Source organism: Zalophus californianus, chromosome 2 (genome assembly GCF_009762305.2).
Source record: "Zalophus californianus isolate mZalCal1 chromosome 2, mZalCal1.pri.v2, whole genome shotgun sequence".
NCBI lineage: Eukaryota > Metazoa > Chordata > Mammalia > Carnivora > Otariidae > Zalophus > Zalophus californianus.
In genome coordinates, this window is record NC_045596.1 from 2848477 (window position 1) to 2871949 (window position 23473).

Sequence of the window (23473 nt, forward strand, 5' to 3'; positions counted from 1 at the left end):
TCCGATGTGGGGTTCGGTGTAGGAGGTTGGCCCAGGGCAGCAGGTGGGGCAGGGAGCTGGCCGCCCCCTGTGCTCCTCCTTTCTCCCTGCAGCCCCAGCCCCGGGCTCCCCTGGAAGCTGACTGCAGTTCCAGCCCCCAGCTCCCCCGAGTGCCAGAAAAGCAGCCCTCTCCAGCTCTCCCAGATCTCTCTTCATCTATGAACGAGGTATAGTCCTAATAGTGTGTCAGTAGAGTTCGAATAGTGGGAATCCTGAACCCAAACCACCACTGTCACTCACCACCTGTGTTCAGGGATTCCAAGTTTCCGGAGGAAGCCACCCCATCTTCGGGCACTTCTCTCTCTCCCCCAGCTCAGCCCACAGCTTTGAGCCTGTGGAGCCCCAGCTCCTCTGGCCCCGCACTTTTACCGGGAGACGGGGTTTGGAGGGAGGTCCTCGGGTCTGCTAGAATTCCCAGGCTTAACACACAGAGAGACCCAGGAAGAGAGAGGTGAGGGCCCCTCCGTGGGGCCAATAGACCCGCAAGTCTCGCTGCAGACGACCCCGGGCCCTCATCCGCGAGAAGGGGGTGCAGTGCCAGTCCCGAGGGAGGCGTGTGCGGGGCTGGAGAAATGTCCCCAGGGTCCGGCATAGCTGAGCCTCCCTCCCCTCACCAGGCTTCCTGCTGGCACCTCGCTCCACCTCCCTGGCCTCGTCCACAGCCACGGTTTACCTCCTTCCGGCAATTCCAGCCCCCTGGCACCCAGAAGCCCACCGCAGGCCCTCTCCTGGGGTGCTGGGTGCCTTCCCCTCACCAAGTGACCTGGTGTTTCTCTTTTGTGTCTGTGGTTAAATACACTTAACAGAAAATTTGCCTTGTTAGCCCTGTTTTCGTGTACAATTCAGTGGCATTACCTAACTCACAGTGTTGGGCAACCGTCCGTTTCCAAAACGCTTGTGCCACTGAGGTCCTCGACCTTGACCTCGTGAACGAGAAAGATGACGCTTGTGTCTCACTGGCTCAGAGCCCGGGTTGGAGGAGGTGACCGTGCCTCGACCCACCCTGTCCTGGTGGGTTCCCGGATGGGCAGGCGGCACGGCAGTACGTGGACCCTGATGCTCCCTGGACCCCTGGGCAGGCGCTGGTTGCAGAAGCATGAGCTGGGCCGGTCTGCTTCTTCCCCCCCAGCACCTGCAGAACAGCAGTGGCAGCCACTCCTGGTGGTCTCAGCCTTATTCTTCCCTTCCCAGCGGCAGAGCTTCCAACCGGTAGCCGGTCACCCCCCAACCAGGACCACCTGGCCGCCGTGCAGCTGGGCTTGGCGTGGGACCTGGTTCCCGGGCTGGGCTGGCAGTGGCAGGGTGGGGTCCCCCTCAGACCCAGCGGAGGAGAGGCGGGCTGTCCCAGAGACTGTGCCGGGGAGGCAGTCACCAGCACGGGTGACTTGTAGACGGTGGACCGCGCTGGGGACGGAGTCAGGAGCCACACACACACTTCTGCGATCATTGAAAGCCTCTGAAACTGGTCTCTCCAACAGCAGCCCCATCTCTGCCCTGCCGGTCCCCCATCGTCAGGTTTTATTTCCTAAGCTGGGACTTCCTCCAGGGGGATGTTCCTGATTTTCCTCTGCTCCTGTGGCCCCCACCTGGGCCCTGGCACAGACGCTGGTGGACACATATTTGGTGGGTGATGAATGCCCTGGATGATAAGGCACGGCTGATGAACGTGTTGCACTCTCTGCTCCCGCTCCGAGGGGCTCCTGCTGAGGTGCTCCCGCTTGTAGAAGCTCCTTCTCATAGAGGCTCCCGCTCAGAGATGCTCCCGCTCAGAGGTGCTCCCTCGCATCGGTGCTCCCGCTCAGAGGTGCGCAGCCCCCCTGTACTCTGAAACTGACCGTGTGGTCCTCACATCTGGGGGTAAGGAGGGACTAGGGCCTGAGTGAATGCTGTGAGTCACTGTTAGCACATGGATGTGGATGCTAACAACCCAGGGAGCTTTTGTGCGTCCTTCTCAGTTTAGAACGGGGTTCTGGATGAGGGAGGCGATGCGTGCAGGCCCAGGCCCTCCCCCACCGGGGGGCTCTCGCAGACTTGCAGGAGCTGTTTCGATCAGGGTCCATCTTCAGATGTCATCCCACGCGGCCACAGGGCAGGTGGCGCCTGGCGCACAGGGCGTCGCAGCCTTGTGTGTTGGGCGGGAACCTGGCTGCTGTCTCCCCAGGCCGTGGCCTACCCAGCTGCCTCTCACTGTGTTTATGTGGGGCAGACATGCGAGGGACGCGAGAGCAGATGTGAGGAACTCCACGACCGTGACACCATGTGGTGGAGTCGCAGGGATGACCACAGAGGCACTGGGAGCTGTGGCCCTGAGTGGGCCCCCTCCAAACCCAGGACGGTCTCATCTCGAGACCCTAGGTGGTCACATCTGCAAAGACCCTATTTCCAAATAAGGCCACATTCTGAGGTTCTGGGCGGACGTGATTTGGGGGACAACGTTCACACCACCTGCCCCCTCACAGGTGACGGCCGTGCTCTGGAAAACCTTTCTCAGGACTGAGCTGTGGGCAGCCTCCATGTTTCAGGCTGGACTCTCCCAGCCCGGGGACCTTCTTTCCCAGGTCATGGCTGCTCTTCCCTGGTGTCGAATTTCTCAACAAGGCTTCCTGGGACCCCCAGGGGCTTTGCCGTGGGCTGGAGCTGGGAGCAACTTCAGAGGGAGGTTCTGTCCTCACGGATCACCCTACGTCCTAACTCCTTCCCCAAACCCACGTCATGGCAGCGACAGGATTTTCAAATGAGGGAATGTGATAGGAACACTAGAGTTTGCACAAGGCACAGGATCTAGAATTCGATTCACGCCCAGCAGGCGGGAAATTCCCACACAGGCTTTTGTGGGCGGAGTGGGAGAACTGCTCTAGGGCAGGAGCAAGCTCCTGCTGGGCCCCGGCCGCCCGCCGGCCTCCTCACAGCCCTCCCTTTTACAGCCCAGAAGAGCTCAGGTCACGAGCCCGAGGCCACGCCTGCAGCAGGTGGGCCCGGGCCTCAGGTGCCACTCGGTCCCCTCCCTAGCTGCACCCACAGCAGGAGCCCCCATGACAGCTCCCGAACAATGCTCGTGATCATTGACGTCGCCCTGCATCTCGGGGGTGGGGGGGCTGTGCCGTGAACGGTCAGCTGCAGAAAGGGAAGGGCCAGGCAGGGTGAGGATCGCCCTGCGAACCCGTCCCTGGCTCACGGTCGGCTCTGCCTGCGTGGTTGTGATCGGGGCAGAGTTCGCCTCTATCCGTCGTCCTTAGCAGCCCCAGGCCAGCAGTCCGGGCTCCTCCATCTCTCGCCTGGATGACCCCGCCTGGTCTCCTTCCTCCTGTCGGGGTCTCGCCGGCCCTGCGTCCTGTCTGGGGGCCCCAGGGAGACACGGTCACATCCCGGAGGGCGTCCGGGCCCCTTCCCGTGCACCCCGTGTGTGCAGCAGACGCCGTGGCCTCACACCTGCCCTCGGCACTGGGGGGGTCTGTTGGCGGGCCACGGCTGAGGACTTGTCCTTCGCGCTCCTTTTGTTCATTGTGAGAGTTGAGGGTGCAGGCTGGTGGCCAAAGCTGGCCTTGCTCATCTACCAGCTGTGGGATCTGAACAAGTGGCATAAACTCTCAGAGTCTTTGACTTCTCACCTGCAAGACGGGACAGAGATCTGGATGGGCTGCACGGTGCTTGGTGGGAGAAGATGCAAGGCAGACGTGACCTCCTCTGCCCCACGGTCTCACACGTTCTGGGGAGGGGCCGGCACCAGGCGCCGCTGCCCAAGGCCCGGAGGTGTTCTGTGAGCAAGGCGCCGAAGGAGGGCCTGCGTGCTCTCAGCTGACTCACGCGGCACCTCCCGGGCTCCCGCGGTTCGCACTGGAGGCACCAGATTCTGTGCAGAAGGATGGGCTCCGGGAGACGTGCCGGCCTCTGCCCTCGGGCCAGCAGAACTGTCCCCGCTGACCCCACAGGGCTCAGGCCCCCCGAGCGGGCCCTCCTCAGGATCGATAGCTGAGCCGATCAGCCGGCAATGTGACACTAATGGACGCAGAATTAAAACGTGAAGGCACATATTAATCTGGACAGCCGCGGGGCCTGGGTGGGGCGGGCGGGGCGTGGGCGTGCGGCCCTTAATGGAGCCGTATTGACCAGGCCACAGAGACCACAGCCCGGCTTGGATGTCACTCTACAGCCCAGGAGCTGGGGGGTTATGGATTTCAGTGTTTTATAGGTTTGGGTTTAAAAAAAGCGACCTCTCTTTCTCCCGCAGATCAATATACTCTTTTTTTTAGCCGCGCGTGATCACCGATAGTCCATCAGCTCGGCCTCTGGGGAGGTTTGTAAATATCGGTGTTGGAAATATTAATATCTTATCATCATGGGGCCTCGGCCACACGGAGAAGGGCACGGCCTGGCCCTCGGCCGCCTCCCCGAGCCTCTGACACCAAGAGCCATGGGCAGACCTGCACTTGGTTAGTCTTCTCTTCCTTGGATGAGGCCTTAAGTCTCTGAAAAGCCAACAGGCGTGCGGCTGTCGTGGATTGCAGATGGGGGCGTGGACCTTCCTTCCTGCTGGAGGGCACGCTACGGTTTGCACCGCCACCCTGGGAGGGAGTGACCCCATTTCAAAGAGAAGGAAACTGAGGTTCAGGGATGTGCAGCCACGTGGGCAAGGCCACTCGGTGTGTGGATCCCAGCCCCTGCTGCAGGGCTCGCTGCTGCGTGGTCCGCATCTTCTCCCTGCTCTGGTCTCACTCTCCCTGATCTATCTCCTCCAGCTGCCTCCGGTCTTGTCACTCCCCGCCTTCAGGATTAAGTCCACTCTGCTGGTCTGGCCCCTGCTGGCCTCACGGCCCCACCTGTCACCCTCCTCTGTGTCTGCCTGTCCTCTGTAGCCACACTGCACACTGATGTGGCCCAGGACACACCAGGGTCCTCCCCTCGGCCCGCGCCTGTGCTGGTCAGCATCTCCCAACACGACATGAAAACCAGAACAAAGCTCGGTGGGCAGCGGCCCCCGGGGCAGGCTGGTCTTGGTCACACTCGCCCAGAGCCCAGCCCTCTCCAGGCCCCAAGTCCCTCCCTTGTCCCTGCCCCGGTCACTCTGCTCTTGCCCACACGGCCCGACCTCCCTCGGTGCAACTCCTGCCTGCCTCCCACCTGCTCTGCTCTCCAGGAGGACAGAGGCCCGAGGAGACACTAGGAGCGTGGGTCTGGGCACGCGCAGCCGCAGAGCCCAAGTCAGGCTGGGGTACAGGAGGAAGGACAAAGAAGCCAGGAGAGAGCGGGATGGAGAATTAGGGGCAGCGGGGCCAGTGCGGAAGGACCCAGGAGCCCTGGGAGAGCTGCCAGTCCCAGAGGGGCTGGGGGCCGGTCGGTGGCAGGTCCATGTCAGCCGCTCGGGGCTCTTAGACCGTGGCCACGCCTAGCCTGGGCCCTTGCCGCCCCTTCCCCGGGCCCTGCAGCACGGGCTCCCCAGCCCCAGCCCCTCCGCAGCACACTTCTCCCAACAGAGCCCTGGGCTCCCGCCCCTCCTCAAGGCCAAGTTCTCCATCTGGAGCCCATCGTGGCCTCTGAGGGGAGCCCGTCCTGACAACATCTCCTCGCACACACCCACCCCCAACCTGCCTGTGAGCCCTGACTCAGCTCTGCTCTTCAGTCGCTCCGTGAATTCTGGCCAAATGCATAAATGAATTAATGCGCCCAAGCAGCAGGTGCGGGCTCCCTTCCGCCCTCTTCATGGGATAACCCCGCTTTTCAGAGAGCAAGTGTTCCCAGCCTTTGCTCGGGGAGCAATGTTCCAGGCAGCGCTGGGACTTACTCATGCCTTTGTCCGTGCATTTCTGCACGCGGGGCAGTGACAACAGGGAGGATCCGGGACAGCAGGTCCAGGTCAGGGGGCTGCGGCGTGGTCGCTGCTCAGAAGTGTCAGAGGCAAACCGACATAGGGGCAGTCACCGATGCTTCCGAACTGTACCCTAGCAGGACCCAGCTGGCCGAGCCCTGGCCAAAGGGCTATGGGGACGGCGGAGAGAGGGGATGGGAGGTGACCTGGGCCAGGCACGACGCCTGCCCAGCCTAATCGAGCTTGGCCACCTCTCCACCATTGGCTTTTGCTGCATCTGCTATAACCGTGTGCATCGTAGATGGACTGGGGGTGGGCCTAGCTTTTAGTGTGCCCGGCATGGAGCCTCGGGCCGGAGAGCATCTGGAACGGTGGCCGGGCCCTCCTCGCCGAGCCCCTGCGCAGGTGCGTCCACTCTGGAGCTCAGTCTCCCTCTGCGCTGAGGGCCCCGGGAGCCCCTTTCTGCGGCCGTCCTGGCATTGCTCTCCACCCCCCAACGCAGCTACCCCCGTCGGCAGTGAAGTGAGCGAGAACATGTTCGACACTGAATAATTAATTTTCGTTCTGCGATAAAAATGTTGTCTATTGATTTACAACCCCTCCCGGCAATAAAGCTTTTCGTGGGAAACCTGATTCTTAATTATTGTCCCCAGACCCGCCAGGAGGCGTGTCCAGCTGCCGTGGGAGCAGCCCCAACTGTTCCCAGGCGTTTTGGGGCCACGGGGCCAGCTGCTGCCCCGGCCGCCCCACTCTGTCCTTCCCTGGTGACTGGGCTGCCCCCTTGGCAAGTGCTCCCGCAGCCTACCGGGCCGGCCTGCGCGGGAAGCAGGTCAGCGGGTGAGCACCTCAGCATGCCCCAGAGGGCAGGGGCCGCTCCAGGGAATCAGAGGAGCGGTTGTTGCCTGTGGGGTGGGCGGGGAGGGCCAGGTGAGGGTGACGGCCAGGCCACTCCAGCCCAGGTGGAGCCCGGCTTCCTACCACTGCGGCCGACTCTGGAGCCTGGCCCCGGCTCCGCCCTCAGCAAAGGAGACCCAGGCGGCTGACAAGGGGGCAAGTGCTGCGGTCATCCGCTGCAGGTTTGGACCCAGAACGTCCGTTCCTGGCTCCGTGTCCACCCCAACCTTCCCCGCACGGCCTCTGGGCTGCACCCCGAGTTAGGGTCCTCACGCTTAAGGGGCCCCGGTGGTCCCACCACCGCCGGCAGGGTCCGAGCTGATTCTGGTCCCCAGGTTTCTTCGCTCCAGCCCAGCAGGGGTGGAGGGTGACGGGCCCCGTCCTAGATCACGCAGGGCACTGCCTGGCGTGGTCGTCCCGCAAAGGTCCAATGGCACTCGGGAAAGTCAGTGGAGAAGAGAGACATGTCCAAACCTTCCAGGTGGCAAGGCGCTCAGCCAAGGCCTGGCCCTGCATCCTTCTGCTGCATAACCCGGCTGTGGCCGGTCCTGGGGCCTCGTGCCCGGTCCGGATGGAGCCCAGTGTGCCAGCATTCAGAGGCAGGGGCTGAGCACGGGCTCCTGGGGCCCACCATACCCTCATTCTGCTCCAGAGCCGCTCACGTCGGGGTCACTGCAGGATTCCTGCCGACTGAGATCCCGCATGATGCTCCTTTCTGTAGCTGGGAGATGTTATGGCCCAGTAAAGCACAACAAGGTGATGGCCATGAGAAGGGGGCTGGAAACGCACATGTGGGGACACAGGGTGCATTGATTTCTTTCTCAAATCCCTCACTTGCATACACTGTTTTTCACAGGAGTTGCTGATGTGGTCAAGCCACTTCTCCCGACTCTGTGCTGGTTTGGACTTCTGAGCCACGGGCTCCAGGAGCTCAGCGCACATCACTAGGCTTCGCGCCTAGTCCTCAGAGCCACCACTGTGGCTGATCCTGTTTGTGGTGGAGATCCAGGCGGTTAGTGGCCGCGGGCTGACCAAGCCCGAGGGGGTGGTTAGCTGCTGTGCCGGGCCCACTGCGGGCTGGACCAGCGGGCGGCCCCGGAGCATAGCCTCACCGCATTCAGCAAAGAGAATGAACGCATCTTAAACATGAAGAGAGCAGGCCTGTTGGAGAAGTGGGGAGTTCGGGCCCCCCTGTGCCATCTGACTGGGGTGCATCCCCGAGCCCCAGCACATGCTGGGCCATGCTGGGCCGGGGGATGCAGACATGTCAGATGGGGCTGCTCTTGGGGGTCATTAGGACACACAGATGGTCACTTGTCACCTCGGGACCGGGGAGGGTCACAGGTGCCGAGGCAGAACCTGACACGGGCTATATAGCAGCAATGGTAGAAGATTCTGGATACGTTTCTATTTACACCACTCTCTCTCCCTCCGGTCTGCTACTGAGAGATCCAGAGACTTCCACCACTAGCTCGGGCTTCCCTTGACACACTGGGTTTCAATATGAGATGCTCTTGACCTGGCAGTGGAAGGCCGTCTCTGACTCCGCCCCAGGGTGGTGAGCACCCTGTACGCCCCATGGACTCTGTACACTGAGCATACAGTGTCACCGCTGCAGCCACACAACACTGTGATATCTGCTCAGTACGATGCCACCAAAGGAGGGCACAGGCTTCCTGCTGCTGGGTCCACATCTCCCATATCACTGGGGCTGGTGCTTTGCAAGGAAATGCTTGCTGAATGCTTGTGCATAGGAGGTGTTTGGTGGAATGTTCAGTGTTCAGGAGGTACCAGGTGAATGCTTAGTGCTCAGGAAGTACTCGGTGAACACTTGGTGCTCAGGAGGTACTAGGTGAAAGCTTAGTGCTCAGGAGGTACTAGGTGAATGCTTAGTGCTCAGGAGGTGCTTGATGAATGCTTGTGCTCCGTGAATGCTTAATGCTCAGGAGATACTCAGTGAATGCTTAGTGCTCAGGAAGTACTAGGTGAATGCTTAGTGCTCAGGAGGTACTAGGTGAATGTTCAACACTCAGGAGGTGCCAGGTGAATGCTTAGTGCTCAGGAGATGCCCAGTGAATGCTTAGGGCACGGGAGGTACTAGGTGCATGTTCAGTGCTCAGGAGGTACTAGGTGCATGTTCAGTGCTCAGGAGGTACTAGGTGCATGTTCAGTACTCAGGAGGTGCTAAGTGCATGTTCAGTGCTCAGGAGGTACTAGTTGCATGTTCAGTACTCAGGAGGTGCTAGGTGCCTGTTCAGCATTCAGGAGGTGCTAGGTGCATGTTCAGTACTCAGGAGGTACTAGGTGCATGTTCAGTACTCAGGAGGTGCTAAGTGCATGTTCAGTGCTCAGGAGGTACTAGGTGCATGTTCAGTACTCAGGAGGTGCTAAGTGCATGTTCAGTGCTCAGGAGGTACTAGGTGCATGTTCAGTACTCAGGAGGTGCTAGGTGCATGTTCAGTGCTCAGGAGGTGCTAAGTGCATGTTCAGTGCTCAGGAGGTACTAGTTGCATGTTCAGTACTCAGGAGGTGCTAAGTGCATGTTCAGTGCTCAGGAGGTGCTAAGTGCATGTTCAGTGCTCAGGAGGTGCTAGGTGCATGTTCAGTACTCAGGAGGTGCTAGGTGCATGTTCAGTACTCAGGAGGTGCTAGTTGCATGTTCAGTGCTCAGGAGGTACTAGTTGCATGTTCAGTACTCAGGAGGTGCTAGGTGCCTGTTCAGCATTCAGGAGGTGCTAGGTGCATGTTCAGCACTCAGGAGGGGCTGGGTGAATGCTTAGGGCAGGAATGAATATAGCAGTGAATGACTGAGTTCCCACCGGCACGTCACCCGGCCATCAGGCCTCCGCACTCTCCTCCTGACCTCTCTTCCTCCATCCCTCTTGGCCACTCCCTTCGACCTCTCTGGTCAATCGCACCTATATGGGGACCAGGTGGCAGCAGCCGCAGGTGCTTCACAGGCCACATGGGAAGCGCTGCAGGGCCGGCACTGGGTAGTGACCGGTGACCGGCAGCCCCTGTGATGCTGACAGTAGAGCCTTGATTCTAGACTCAGACTTCAGCACCAAAAGGCAGTGCTTTCCAGAATCAGACCCGCCATTTCCTAGATAAGTAAGTGGGGGGAGGGCAGGTTTGATGGAGATCAGGTGTTTCGTGTTGGACATGTTAAGTGGGCGAAGCCTGCTAGACCCCCAAGGGTCCACGGATGGGTGGGTAAACTTGGCCTGAGGTGTCAATGCCGGGTCTGGTGAGACTAAGAATATGCACTGACCTGGACCTGGCGGAGCCGCAGTGAGGGGTGAAGCCCGCAGGGGTGGGTCCCGGGGAGAGAGAGAGGGGAGGGGCAGAGGGCTGAGACGTCTGTGTGGGGTGGTTACTACGGGCAGGGCCTTGGGGAGCTGGAGGTGGGGTGGGGTCAGGGGGCGCTTGCAGGGCAGGGCGGGGAGCCGGGCAGAAAGGGGGCAATTCAGGAGACGGGGTTGGGGGGCGTCTGCTGGAGCCAGGCGATGGAGCAGCGGGCCAAGCTGCCTGCAGTGGACAGAGGCAGGGAGGGTCGGATGCAGCCAGCAGGTGCCCTGGGCTCACGGGACCTCCAGCTGGTCCTCGCCCCCACCCCCACCGGTCATGTCACATGCAGACACGAAGGTTGTAAGCCTTGAGCAGGGCCCTTGGCGAGTGCGGATGGCGATGCTGGCGGCCCCCTCCGCACCCGCCCTGGGCCCAGCAGACTCAGGACGGGGTGGTGGGGCGGCTGATACCAAGGCCCTCCCTCCCCACTGCCTCGCCTCCCCTTGCCTCGGGTTTGGCCAAAGGACCGTTGGGATGAGGCAGTCTGTACGTGGGAGAAGGGTGGGGAGATGGTAGGGAGGTCAGCGCACGGTGGAGGCACCAGTGTCCGGACGTCTCTGCTCTGCCTCGGGGCCTTGGCACTCGATGCGTCCCCTTTAGGTCCTGAGCCTCCACCCGCCCCCTGAGTTGTCCGTACAACCTCAGACTTCCTCGCTCTGTGTTTACGGCCCACCCTGGAGGGCGTGTGGCCATGGGCCTGCAGCACAGCACGGTGTTGGCGTGTAGCAGGGACACAGTCACCACCCACCCATCCGCGGCCCTTCCTGCCAGCGCGTTCTTACTTCATCCACGCCTCCAGAAACGAGCCTGGGGTAACCTGACCTGTCCACTTTCTGATCATTTAGCAAATGACTTGTATTGACCTCTGGCGGGTGCTCATGCTGGGGGAGGGGCCTAATGGGGGCAATTATAGGATTTTCATCGCCCTTGGTGAGGCCTTGGTGTGGGACCTTCGGCGGCTGCCGACTCCCTGCCTTGCTCAGGAGGGGGGCCGCCTGGCTCCCTGGGTGTCAGCTCACAAGTAGGGAAAGTCACCTGCTGCCCTGATGCCCGGCCCACCCATCCCCCAGGGCTCCTGGTTCAGGAGGCACGACCCCTGCAGTGGGCCCTGGGAGTCTGGGCTAACAGCACACCCGGGGCGGCTGGGCCGTGTACCAGGTCCTGTGCTGGGTGCAGGGGCTGGGGGCTGCATGTGTGGAAGCGAGCTGGGGGACTGGTCTCCTCCAAATATTGCCACCTGCGTGTCTATTCCTAACACCGCTGTCACAAGCGAGGGGCCACGGAGGGCCGTCCCCCAGACCCCAGGCTCTCAGCCAAGCACCCCCCCTGCCCTGTGAGTGCCACTAAGCAGAGAGGATTTGTTCCCAAGCGGGCTGAGGGTCCTGAAGCAGGAGTGGTGACCGACCACTTCCAGGCACCCCAAGGACTGTGTTCACGGCCGGCTGGGGACAGCCACAAGTGAGCTCTCCCGCCTACCCACCCTCCCAGGTGGAAGGAGCAGCCCCATGCAGGATGGAGAGGGTGGATGGGGGACATGGGCTGGGGCGGGCAAGACCCCCTTCCTGGCTGCAGGTGGTGGGCTACGGGCTTGTGGGTCTCTGTAGATGGGGCAAACACGGCCCCTCTCCTGCCAGCTAGAAACTAACACCTAGAGAATGCTCCCCCGGGGCTGAGTGCTCCCCTGGGCCGAGTGCTCCCGTGGGCCGAGTGTTCCCCGGGCCGAGTGTTCCCCGGGCCAGGTGTTCCCCTGGGCCGAGTGCTCCCGTGGGCCGAGTGCTCCCCTGGGCCGAGTGCTCCCGTGGGCCGAGTGCTCCCGTGGGCCGAGTGCTCCCTGGGCCGAGTGCTCCCGTGGGCCGAGTGCTCCCTGGGCCGAGTGCTCCCGTGGGCCGAGTGCTCCCCGGGCCGAGTGCTCCCCCGGGCCGAGTGCTCCCCCGGATCGAGTGTTCCCCTGGGCCGAGTGTTCCCGTGGGCCGAGTGCTCCCGTGGGCCGAGTGCTCCCCTGGGCCGAGTGCTCCCGTGGGCTTAGTGTTCCCGTGGGCCGAGTGCTCCCCTGGGCCGAGTGCTCCCGTGGGCTCAGTGTTCCCGTGGGCCGAGTGCTCCCGTGGGCCGAGTGCTCCCCTGGGCCGAGTGCTCCCGTGGGCCGAGTGCTCCCTGGGCCGAGTGCTCCCGTGGGCCGAGTGCTCCCCCGGGCCGAGTGCTCCCCCGGGCCGAGTGTTCCCCTGGGCCGAGTGTTCCCGTGGGCCGAGTGCTCCCGTGGGCCGAGTGCTCCCCTGGGCCGAGTGCTCCCGTGGGCTTAGTGTTCCCGTGGGCCGAGTGCTCCCCTGGGCCGAGTGCTCCCTGGGCCGAGTGCTCCCGTGGGCCGAGTGCTCCCCTGGGCCGAGTGCTCCCGTGGGCCGAGTGCTCCCGTGGGCCCAGTGTTCCCGTGGGCCGAGTGCTCCCCTGGGCCGAGTGCTCCCCGGGCCGAGTGCTCCCCTGGGCCGGGTGCTCCCCTGGCCCGAGTGCTCCCTGGGCCGAGTGTTCCCGTGGGCTCAGTGTTCCCGTGGGCCGAGTGCTCCCCTGGGCCGAGTGCTCCCGTGGGCCGAGTGCTCCCTGGGCCGAGTGCTCCCCTGGGCCGAGTGCTCCCCTGGGCCGAGTGCTCCCGTGGGCCAAGTGTTCCCGTGGGCTCAGTGTTCCCTTGGGCCGAGTGCTCCCCTGGGCCGAGTGCTCCCCGGGCTGAGTGTTCCCCTGGGCTGAATGCTCCCCTGGGCTGAGTGCTCCCCTGGGCTGAGTGCTCTCTTGGGTTAGCCCACCCCTGCTGCTTCCCATCACTTAATTTTCAGGAGAACTCCACCTAAAAGGGGCGGCCACCATCCCAGAGACATGAGGTACACTGCCCGAGTTCTATGGGGAGGTGGGGCCGGGACCAACCCCGGGTCCCCAGCACACAGCAGGCACTTAGTCAGCAGCTCCTCTGGTCTGCAGTTGGCAGCAGGAAGGGCGCGCCCTCCCACTCCTGCAGGGCCCCACTAGTTGCACCCAACCAGCAGCTGCAGGGAGGGCCTCTTGGCGCTGCTCGGACCAGCCTCCAGGGTCCAGAGGGCTGGGGAAGGGAGGTGAGGGCTCTGAGGGGCCTGAGGGGGCCATGGCGTGGGCAGCCACTCACGGGCTCTTAGGGCGGAACAAGAGCATCCCTTAGGAGCTGGGGGCCGTCAGCCCTGGCCTAGGGGAGCCTGTACCCTGTGGTGGGGCCAGCAGTAGGGGACATGGTGGGAAGAAGGGTCCGTCCTGGAGGACGGGCTGGATTTCAGCAGGCAGGCCCAGCTCAGGCGAGGCACAGAGAAGTGAACAGATGTAACTGCCCCCGTCCCAGGGCCGAGAAACAAGAAAAGGGGGGCGGGGACCCGCCCTATTGGCTGTGAGGGACCCCTGACCTTTGTCCCCAGTGCCTGACAGACTCCAAGACGGGCCGAGAGGCTGAGTCAGAGTCAAAGCTGGAACCCAGCCCTGCCCAGGCTCCCTGCCTCCACCGCCACTGGGATAATCAGAGAACATAGCCGGCAGGGCCCTCAAGTGGGAAACTGAGGTTCAAGGGCTGGAGAGATGTGTCTGGGGTCACAGGGAGCCATGCTGGGCCTCACACCACACTAGGTCACTTCCCCGGGTGAGCTCACGGCGACCTCACATCTACTCTTGCCTTGGGGACTAGGGTCCATTTTACGGACAGACAAAGTGAGGAAACAATGGCCATGGGTCATGCTGAGGTCCTACAGCCAGAAGGTGGGGAGCCAGGGGGTGGACTGGGGGGCTGCTCCAGAACGTCTGCCTCGTGCTTCCCAGGCTGGCGCCAGAGACCGGTGTGGGCACTGGGAGACAGTGACGGACTGGTCGGGGCAGGGGTTGGGGGGGCCCGGGAGAATTGCAGAAGCTCGGAGACTCGGAAGGGTGGGGACCATGGTGGTCTGGGCTGCCTCCCTTGGTACAGGTGGGACACCGCTTCCTCCACCAGGCGGCATGGCTCGCGGAGGGCTCCTGGCTCGGAGGGGCTGGGGGCGCTTTTGAAGCCCCTTCAGGAGGAGGGAGTGGGGTCTCCCCAAAGAGCCCACAGAAGTGCTGCTGGTCTGGGTGTGCAGAAGAGGGAGGAAGAGAGGGGCCTCCAGAGGCCACACCAGAAGAATGGTCATAAAGTGCTTTGCCTCCCCTGAGGACACGGAGGGTGGGGGGAGACAAGGGAGGCGGGCTGCATAGCATCGCTTCCCTGTGTCGCCCTTGGCAGGCTTGTTCCCACTCCTGACCCCGGTGCTTGTCACACGTTCCCCAGCGCGTGGCCATGGATGGTGTGGGCGGGGCTTCCAGACGACCGGCAGGTGTCTGGCTCCCCCATCTCAGCATCCTGAGGCTGCTTCCAGCTTGGTCCCAAACAGGGGCTGTGAGGCCTGCTGAAGGGAAGGAGGGCGGGGTGGACGGACCAACACCCGGAGCTCCGCCCCGTCGGTGCGCGCAGGTGCCCGGGGTTTGCTGCCGGCGGGGTGCACACAGGTGCACGGGCAGAGCCAGCACCGACGAGGCCTGTCGCGGGTCTGTGGAGACTGCTGGTGTCCCCCGCAGGCCAGCCGTGTGGAAGATGCACGTGGTGGGGCAGACAAAGGCAGAGTGGGGTGCTCCAGCGAGGGGCGGCAGAGTTCTCTGCTCTCGGGAGCCCCTCGGGCGTCCTGGGGGTTTGAGAGGAGTTAAGTGACTTGCCCGCCGTCCCCAGGGCTGCTCCGGCGAGGCCCGGCCGTGACTCCCAGGCCTGTTTCCAGACCTCCCTCACTGATGGCTCCGTCTCCAAGGGACGGTAATGAAATAATGCTGGTGTGACATGGTTGTTGTCGCCCGAGAGTGTCTAAGTGCTTTATGAACAATTAATCGGCTCTGGCCCACTCCGGAGGCTGAGCATGATAGCCCAGAGGGCCCGCAGCGCTTCCGCAGCCCGGGGCCCCGAGCGTGGGGGGCTGGCACTTCCAAACCACAGGGTCTGGGCTCTGCGGAGACCTACGCTTCGAGTCACAGCAGTTTGGAAGAAGGGCTACAAAGGAACGAGAATCGCAGGGTTATAGAGGTGTGCAACTGAGGGGTCTGGGAATCTTACACAAAAAGTCCTTCTGTCCCCACCCGGTCTTTCAGCCACCCTGGGCCCTCGCTTCTCCCCCTGAGCCTGTGGGGGGGTGGGTGAAACAAAGTAGGTGTTGCACCTGGCATAGGCCATGCACGATGGTATACAGCAGGTGCTCAAGAAATAGTAAGGACTCTAGAACAGTGACGTTGTAAGATCCTGGAGTCGCAGGCTCAGAACCTCAGGCAAGGATGCTGTCCCCTCCTCGGGTGACTGCCCATCTGTTTGTGTCTGCGCTTGTCGTGGAAGCAGCCCTATGAGTCTGCTTTTCCCCGAGGGGTGTGGGGGGTGCACACAGTAGGTATTTAACCCATGTTGGTAAGAACCCCCAAATTTCAGATTCGTGGACTCACGAGCCCCTGGGTGAAAGCAGGCCTTGGAGGCCATGCATGTGGGGCAGTGACCAGTCGTGCAGTCCTCGCATGCTCCCCCTGACCAGGAGCTCACTACCTGTCAGAGCTGTTATGGCCTTCATGCCTTCCAACTCCCCACACCCCATAACCATTGGCTAAACCTGGTTATGGACGTTTATAGATGTGTGTTCAGGGCTACGTGCCAGACACATATGAGGGAGGAGCTGTTCTGGGAGTCTCCACAAATTTGGTCCGCTCCCCTTGCCTAGGGTCATCCACTACATTTAACCCTGGCAACATGCAGTGGACTCACTGTTATCACCCCACTTTACAGATGAGGAAGCCAAGGAACACGAAGGCCCCGTGACTGGCTCACAGCTGGGAAGGTGTATAGGAGCCGAAACTCAAATGGAAAGACCCCATGCGCTTCCCTGAGTATCTGCTCAGCCGCACATGAGGTGGAACATTTTGGATCGAATGGCAGGAAGGTTTTGGAGCTCCATCCTCACTGCTCCTGGATGCTGACAGTAGCTCGCATGGCCCCACCTCCCAGCCCGGGTCCCCGCCTGCTCTGACCCACGGGCCCTGCGCCTCTGCGTCCAGGAGCCCATCCCACAGGGCTTTGTCACCTGTTACTGGCCTGTCTCCACCATCAGGCTGTGAGCACTGTGGGGCAGGGTCCTCCTCACCTCTGTCTCCAGCGTCCCGCACAGGCTCCCACCCAAACTGGGTGCTCAGTACGTTCCTGCCTAAAGAAGGAAAGAGCTCCCAACTTACAGAGGTCACCCCCATCTTACAGCTAGATAACTGGGGCCCAGGAACTGAAGGAGCAGCCCAGGAGAGCGCCCCCCACCCGCACTGGCTCTTCTCCCCTCAACACCACACCCTGTCCTCCTTGAAGGCAAGTTTGAGCTTCTCCTGGAGTCCCCACCTGAGCGCGGGGAGCGCACTGCCCGGGCCTCCCGCTCTGGTTGGCGTCTACTGGCCCCTCACCCCTTGTCAGTGGAGGAAGCCGCTGGGAGCATGGCTAACGTCTGTGGACACCCCCGGTCCCCGCCTGGCAGGAGCGCCTCACGTATCTTAACTTGCCTGAGCTCACAGCAGCCCTGCTGTGGATTGTCCTCATCTCACAGTCGAGGAACCTGAGGCACGGAGAGGTTAGGTACCATGCCCACACTCTCACAGCTATGGGGGCCCACCTGGGCTTTGAACCCTGCACTCTGGCTACAAGGCCCCTGCTCTGGACATCTGTGTTCTCCCTCCCTCCTGCCTGGGGCCCCCTGGGAGGCCTGAGGACCTTCCCCAATTTATGAATACGGCGGTGAAGGTGAAGTTGTTTGGCCAAATCCTAAAGATGAGAATGGGGGAAATAATCACAAAACGGGATGGAGAAAACGACACAATTATTCTCTTAGTGATGGAAAACCTATTTCCAGCAGCCTAATAACTTGCCAAAAAGCCTCAGCAACTTAGAATTAAAATTTACCTTCCAGCAACATCTGTCCTCTGCTCTGTGCAGCCCACGCAAAGCGGCACCATACCTGCTGGACCGTCATGCAGCACCTCTGCCTTCAGGTGCGCCCTGGCCAGGCTGGCGGGGGAGGGGTGGGGTGCAGGGCAGGCGGTGGGTTCTAGATGTGGGGGCTGAGGGGTGCTCACCAGCCGTGCGCAGGTCCAGGGGTCAGGGCTGCCCCTGTGTGTGGCGCCGGAGTGGAGAATTCATGGATGTCGAATGAGGCGATGCGTGCCTACACAGGGCAGGCCGTCGGAGAGACTCTAAAGGACGTCAAGAGCCTTTCGAGTTTATTTCGAGTTATTACACGCAGTGAACACGGAGGACATGCAGGACGTTATTAGAAGATAATTCCCGCACAGAGGGAGGAGCCGGTCCCAGGATGGCGGTCAGGGCTGGCGGCCACGGAGGCAGAGCAAGATGGTCCAGAAGGTCCCAGGATGGCGGTCAGGGCTGGCGGCCACGGAGGCAGAGCAAGATGGTCCAGAAGGTCCCAGGATGGCGGTCAGGGCTGGCGGCCACGGAGGCAGAGCAGGATGGTCCAGAAGGTCCCAGGATGGCGGTCAGGGCTGGCGGCCACGGAGGCAGAGCAGGATGGTCCAGAAGGTCCCAGGAGAACCTTGGGCCCTTCGGAGGTCAGGGGAGGAGATGGTCCCGGAGGGGGGAGGGTGAGGGCCAGCCCCTGGGAGAGCAAAGGGATGCGCGGTGCCTGGGGATTCGGCTTGCTCGGCCGCTGTGGTGCAGGCCATGTATACGGTGTTTGCTCCCAGGCCTGGGGGCCGGACGTCCAAGATCACGGTGTGGGCGGGGCCGGTTTCCTCTGAGGCCTCCCCTTGGCTTGTATGTGGCCGGCCTGCTTACCCTCCTCACGGCACCCCTGCCCGATGTCACGCCCTGGCCTGGAGAGGTGCCTGAACGTCACCGTCCCAGCTCCCTCGTTCTAGAGCCTGAAAGGCCCTCGGATCCCCTATTCCTCACCTTTGTTAAAACGGCATGTTCCTGAGGGGACAGAACATGGTGTGCCATATATAACCTAACACAATCATATGTGTGTCTAATGACCGCCGCAGAGCCCGCCGCAGGCTGGAAGAACCACAAGCCCATGGTCTCCGGTTCCTGTGGCGCTTTCGACCTCTGGGCGCCTTGACCTTCTTCCCGATCCAGTCCTCACGTGAGCGCCCCTGGTGTCGTTTCCCAGCTAAGGGCTTCCCTTTACTTGGACGGGAGGGTGGACGGGAATCGGGGGTTCCCAGCCCGCCGGGTGGGGAGACAGACCGACGGGGCGGGCTGTCAGCATGCGGCCGAGCCCCAGAGCCAGGCCAGGGCAGAGGGGCGAGGGGCACTGGTGCCCGTCAGCAGCCTAGGCCTGCGGCCAGGACAAGATGTGCAGGGGGCAGAAACGCCGTTCACTGTCCCGCTGGAGTTGGGGTCCTGGGGGGTGTCCAGGGTCCCCAGTGTAGCAATGGGGGCACTGTCCCGCTGGAGTTGGGGTCCTGGGGGGTGTCCAGGGTCCCCAGTGTAGCAATGGGGGCACTGTCCCGCTGGAGTTGGGGTCCTGGGGGGTGTCCAGGGTCCCCAGTGTAGCAGTGGGGGGCCTGCGGACAGAGGTTGGGAGGAGGCAGTGGTGGCCCCCAGTGCTGGTCTTGCCGCTCTGGCCGCTGACTTCCCGCATCATGGTTTGGATGTGGGCACGGTGACCCCAGCCCGTCTGAAATGATGGCTCTGCCCAGCCCTGCCGCCTCCATCAGGTGGGTGACGTTCTGAGCTGGGGATAGAGAAAGGAGCAGGGACGGACGTGAGACCACACATGGAGTTGGGGCGGACGGAGCCATTCACCCCGTCACTCTGCCCACCCGGACCTCCTGGTGCCTCTTGTGTCCCGACACCCTCCTTGGTGACCGAGGGAGTTGCCGTGAACACGCAGATGCACTGTCCTGGGGGAGCTGGCCTTCTGGGGAGGGGACAGTCAGGAACCCATGACAGCTGCCTAGCCTGCTGCATGGCACGTGCCGTAAACCCAGGCTGACGTGGAGGGGGTGGGGGGCATGGGGAGGTTGAGCTGTGGGGGCAGGTGTGGTGGGAGGGTGGGGATGTGGGGGTTTGGGGGCGTGGTGGGGGTGAGGGGTGTGGTGGGGGTCGGGGTAGGGGTGCATGGTGGAGGGTGTGGTGGGAGGGTGGGGGTGGGGTGCATGGTGGGGATGTGGGGGTAGGTGTGAGGGTGGGGGTGGGGGCGTGGTGGGAGGGTGGGGGTGGGGGTAGGTGTGAGGATGGGGGGTGGGGGCGTGGTGGGAGGGTGGGGGTGGGGTGCATTATGGGGTGCCTGGTGGGGATGTGGGGGTAGGTGTGAGGGTGGCGTGGGGGCGTGGTGGGAGGGTGGGGTGGGGTGCATTATGGGGTGCCTGGTGGGGATGTGGGGGTAGGTGTGAGGGTGGGGGTGGGGGCGTGGTGGGAGGGTGGGGGTGGGGTGCATTATGGGGTGCCTGGTGGGGATGTGGGGGTAGGTGTGAGGGTGGGGGTGGGGGCGATGTGGGAGGGTGGGGGTGGGGTGCATGGTGGGGATGTGGGGGTAGGTGTGAGGGTGGCGTGGGGGCGTGGTGGGAGGGTGGGGTGGGGTGCATTATGGGGTGCCTGGTGGGGATGTGGGGGTAGGTGTGAGGGTGGGGGTGGGGGCGTGGTGGGAGGGTGGGGGTGGGGTGCATTATGGGGTGCCTGGTGGGGATGTGGGGGTAGGTGTGAGGGTGGGGGTGGGGGCATGGTGGGAGGGTGGGGGTGGGGGTAGGTGTGAGGGTGGGGGGATGGGGGCGTGGTGGGAGGGTGGGGGGATGGGGGCGTGGTGGGAGGATGGGGGTGGCGGTAGGTGTGAGGGTGGGGGGGCGTGGTGGGAGGGTGAGGTGGGGTGAGGGGCGGGCGTGGAGGGCAGGAGCTGAGGATGACAGCCCTTGGGGTCAGGTGAGGGCTTTGGGGTTTATTCCGAGCAAAAGGGAGCCCGGGAGGCCTGAGCGGGAGCACGGCGTGACCAGCTCTTATGTGACGAGGCCGCGCCGAGTGTGGTGGGGATTTGACATGAAGGACCGGGAGTTTCTGACTAGATTTACAAGAGGCATTACCAGTGGCTCTAAATGACTGTGTTAATATCCAGGGGCGGTTTGATGCTTGGGAAAGTCTCCGTGCTTGGTCTATAGGAATGCCCCAAAGGGCATTTGAAATTCTTGGAAAACAAGTAAAGCAACCTAGAAATACTAACTTATACACACAATTTAAAAAAATCTAACTAATAAGTTTGTGGGGTGGGCTACTTGTTCACGTGGGCTCAGCGTGTTCCTTTTGAGTGACTCAGATACTAAATAAGGGGCATGTGAAAGATCTCTTTCCTACTTCAGCAATCCAGCTTTGTAAGAAATGCAGTTAGGTTTTCACCAGCTTGGAAGGAAATGGCTTTTTGAATACATGACTTCAGTGTAAACTTTAACAAGTTGCATATTAATGAAAACCCCAATTAAGTGGTGAATGACCGTCCTATCAGTAAAACCCTCCACCGCAGGCCCTCCAGGACCCCACGGACGCAGCGGTGCTGGGCAGGAGGGCGGTCCCCGACGCCTGGGCAGGAGGGCATCCAAGGCTGGGTGGGAGAGACGCGGGGCGGGAGCAGTGCGTGCGGGAGCCCCCGAGGGGTGGGAGCAGGTCTGGGGAGGGACGGCCTGTGGCTGAGAAGGCCCCCAGCCAGAGCTGGGGCCCGAGCGTGGCCTTGAGCCGCATGGGCCTGGCTGCCAATCCCACTCTGCCCCTCCAGGCCGTGTTCAGGCAGGTTGCTGGCCTCCGTGCTTCCCCCCTGCCATCTGGGCTGGGAGGGCCGCGGGCAGAGACCACAGCTGTCTCGAGCACTGCTGCGTTCATCCCAGCACCCGGCGCCTGTGGGGGCTGAATGAATGAGTGCATGAATCCAACACCCCGCATGGCTGCCAAGCACCGCGATGCCCAGTGCGGGACACACCTGACACTCTCTCCTTCTTTTCTCTGCTCAAATGAGTCCCCCTGTGACCAGCCTGGGGGCCACGGACAAACTGGACAGGCAGCTCCTGCCATATGGCCAAGCACGTCCCGGCCCAGCCCAGGGGGGTCCTGCCCCCCCCCCCCCAGCCGCGCGGCACTCCTGGGACCAGAGTAGCTCAGGGCTCACCTGTGCCCGCCTCTCTTCCTGATGGCCTCTTTGGCAAACCGCCGGAAATTACAGTGGGGACCGTCACTCACGGGATGCTGGCCTCCCTGTGCAGCAAGAGCACATCTGCGGGATGATTGTTGTTCCTTGCGCAGAGCGACGGCTCGGGCAGCCTTTGAAGGCCTGTCAGTCTGTGGCTGCTGTGCCTTGCGACACGCACCCCTGGGTCAGGCCTGACCTGCCTCCGGTCCTCCTGTGCCACTCTGGGTGAGGACAGAGGGGACACTAGGCGACCAGGTGGTTGTGGGATCACGTGAGAGCCCATTGTGCATGAAGCTGTGTCCGGGGTCACACACAGAGCCAGCCATCAGCAAACGGTCATTCCACTGTTACCACGAACAAATCAACTCCATGTAGTCCTTCTTGGCAGCGTGGCAAACTCTCCTTCTCTAGAGCAGGACACATCTGTCTCATCTCGGGCACAGCCTGACTCACCTGGATAGGAGACCTCAATGTCATCGAAGAGTGCATTCCATGGGGGCAGAATGGGGAATGGCAACACTGCAGTGTGGTGCTGGGGGTATCCTCGGGGTCCTCTGAGCAACTGGGATCCCTCCTGGAGAGTGGAATTGACAACCCAGTGCTTGACCAGGCAGCCGGCCTGCAGAGGGGCACAGAGATGCTGTCGCCCACACCAAGTTTCTCCTCCTCAGCACTGGTGATGTTCTGGGGTAGGTGCTCCTTTGTGACAGGGGCTGTCCTGTGTGTTCTAGGATGTTGAGCAGCATCCCTGGCCTCTATCCATCAAATGCCGGTAGTAACCCCAGCCATGACAACCAAGAATGTTTCCAGCATTGCCCAGTGTCCCCGGGGACAGAAGCCCTGGCATGGGAACACTGCTCTGAGGAAAGCATGGACTGGATGTTGGTCCAGAAATGAGATTCTGGGAGGTGTGGGCTCGCGCATCCACTCGCTTCTAGGGAAAGAGGGAGATGGCTCACTTTATGGGGGACCCTAAGCCCAGCTGGGGGTGGTGGTGGAAGTGAGAAGGCAGAATTCAACACCAAGCCTTCTGGAGAGGCTGAATGCAAAGGAGAGACGTATCTTCTTCATAGGTGTTCTGCCTGAGACAGGTGTCTGCCTGAGACAGGTGTCTGCCTGAGACAGGTGTTTCCCTGAGACAGGTGTTTTGCCCGAGACAGGTGTTTGCCTGAGACAGGTGTTCCACCAGAGATAGGTGTCTGCCTGAGACAAGTATTCCACCTGAGAGAGGTGTTCTACCTGAGACAGGTGTTTGCCTGAGACAGGTGTCCACCCAAGACAGTTGTTCCGTCTGAGGCAAGTGTTCCGTCTGAGACAAGTGTTCCGCCTGAGACAGGTGTTCCACCTGAGACAGGTGTTTTACCTGAGACAGGAAGACTTCCACCCTGTACTGGCATGGGCAGCAGCAACTTTGGTGCCACCTTACTTGAAGTCCAGATAGCATCACAGCAAGTCTGAATGGCCGGCAGACCCCAGCAGACCCCAGCCTTTTGGCCTTGGATTTAAAAAGGCGAGAATCCCCAGCTAGGGCGGATCGATCTCATTTCCTTGAGAGCACATTATCTTCACGCGGCCTTGTGTTAATGTGCACGGGCTAATTTCCCCGATCCCAGCTGCGGACCCCAGTGCCCGAACCTTCCACTCTAGCCCGTGGGGAAGGAGCTCATCTGGGAAAGAGGCCACGTCTCTGGGGCAGGGGGTGGTCACCTCTCCAAAGTGCTCAGAAGTGTTCAATTGCTCCCTGGGGACCCCGGCTTCCCTGCTAAGTGTCGCAGGACCCCACAGGACCTCCGCTGTGCCAGCAACAAGTCTGCCAAACGCCCTTGGCTGAGCACCGAGGTTCTCGGCTTCCAGAATGCCAGCTGGCTCGGAAACAGCATGGAGAGGAGGCTGCAGGGTGTGCAGGTTTGGAGGCCGTGGGCCTCACAGACCACAGGCCTGGCTCAGAAAACCCCCACCGCACTCAGTGATCCTAGGGTCAGACCAGGGCCCTTGGCCTCAGCTCCCACCGCCTCTGCCTCATCCGTGCTGGCCTCTGTGCTCCGCCATGAACCCCCACATGCCTCGTTTTCCACCCAGGGACTTGGGCCTTTCCCTACCACTGTCTGGAATATTCTGCCCGGGACCTTAAGGGTCTGGCTGCTTGTCATCGTTCACATCTCCAGCAGGCATTTTGTAACCACCCACCCCCTTC